At 43.1% G+C, this 1343-nt stretch overlaps 1 pseudogene; it reads left to right on the top strand.

Moving 5' to 3' along the window:
- Positions 1 to 272: 272 nt before the first annotated feature.
- LOC137228680 (large ribosomal subunit protein uL30 pseudogene) lies at positions 273 to 1037 on the top strand (annotated as a pseudogene).
- Positions 1038 to 1343: the final 306 nt, after the last annotated feature.

Raw genomic sequence — 1343 nt, 5'->3', positions numbered from 1 at the left:
TTGGATTAGGCAATAATTTTTAGGTACGACACCAAAAGCACAAGTAACAAAAGAAAAACATAAATTGGACTTCATCAAAAGTAAGACTTTTTATGCTTTAACAGACACCATCAAGAAAATGTAAGGACAACCCACCAAATGGGAGAAATATTTGCAAATTCTGTATCTGAAGGACTTGTATCCAGACTGTATAAAAAATTCTTATAACTCAATAATTTAAAAAACATGAATAACCCAATTTAAAAATGGGCAGCTCTTTCCCAGCTGGAACCATGGAGGGTGCAGAAGAGAAGAAAAAGAAGGTTCCTGCTGTGCCAGAAACCCTTAAGAAAGAGCAAAAGAATTTTGCAGAGCTTAAGATCAAGTGCCTGAGAAAGAAGTTTGCCCAAAAGATGCTTCGAAAGGCAAGGAGGAAGCTTATCTATGAAGAAGCTAATCACTATTACAAGGAATACAGGCGGATGTACAGAACAGAAATCCGAATGGCTAGGATGGCAAGAAAAGCCGGCAACTTCTATGTACCTGCAGAACCCAAGTTGGCATTTGTCATCAGGATCAGAGGTGTCAGTGTTGTGAGCCCAAACGTTCGAAAAGTGTTGCAGCTTCTTAGCCTCCATCAGATCTTCAGTGGCACCTTTGTGAAGCTCAATGGCATCTTTATGAATTCTCAGAATGTTAATGAACATGCTGACAATTGTGGAGCTGTACATCGCGGGGGGGCACCCAAACCTGAAGTCAGTAAGTGAGCTGACCTACAAGCGTGGTTATGGCAAACTCAACAGAAGCGAAGTGCCCTGATAGGTGATGCCTTGGTGGCTCCGTCTCTCGGCAAGTGTGGTACCATCTGCAGGAAGGATCTGATTCATGAGATCTATACCATTGGAAAACATTTCAAAGAAGCAGACAACTTGCTGTGGTCCTTTAAATTGTCTTCTCCACGAAGCAGAATGAAGAAAAAGACCGCCCATTTGGTGGAAGGTGGAGATGCTGGCAACAGGGAAGACCAGATCAACAGGCTTATTAGAAGGATGAACTAAAGTATCTGCCAGGATTATTTCTGTAATCTGGTCAGTTAATAAACAGTGACTGCTTTCAAATTGGAAAATAAAAATAAATTAAAATGGGCAAAGGATCTGAATAGACCTTTCTCCAAAAAATGGCTAATAACCTCATGAAAACGTGCTCAGTGTCATTATCCGTCAGGGAAACACCAGTCAAACCGCAGTGAGATGGCACGTCACATCCTGTCAAAAAGTAGATAATCACAGGGGCTTCCCTGGTGGCGCAGTGGTTGAGAGTCCGCCTGCCGACGCAGGGGACGCGGGTTCGTGCCCCGGTCCGGG

Source organism: Pseudorca crassidens, chromosome 8 (genome assembly GCF_039906515.1).
Source record: "Pseudorca crassidens isolate mPseCra1 chromosome 8, mPseCra1.hap1, whole genome shotgun sequence".
In the NCBI taxonomy this organism is placed as follows: Eukaryota; Metazoa; Chordata; class Mammalia; order Artiodactyla; family Delphinidae; genus Pseudorca; species Pseudorca crassidens.
This window is presented reverse-complemented; position numbering and strand designations above follow the sequence as displayed.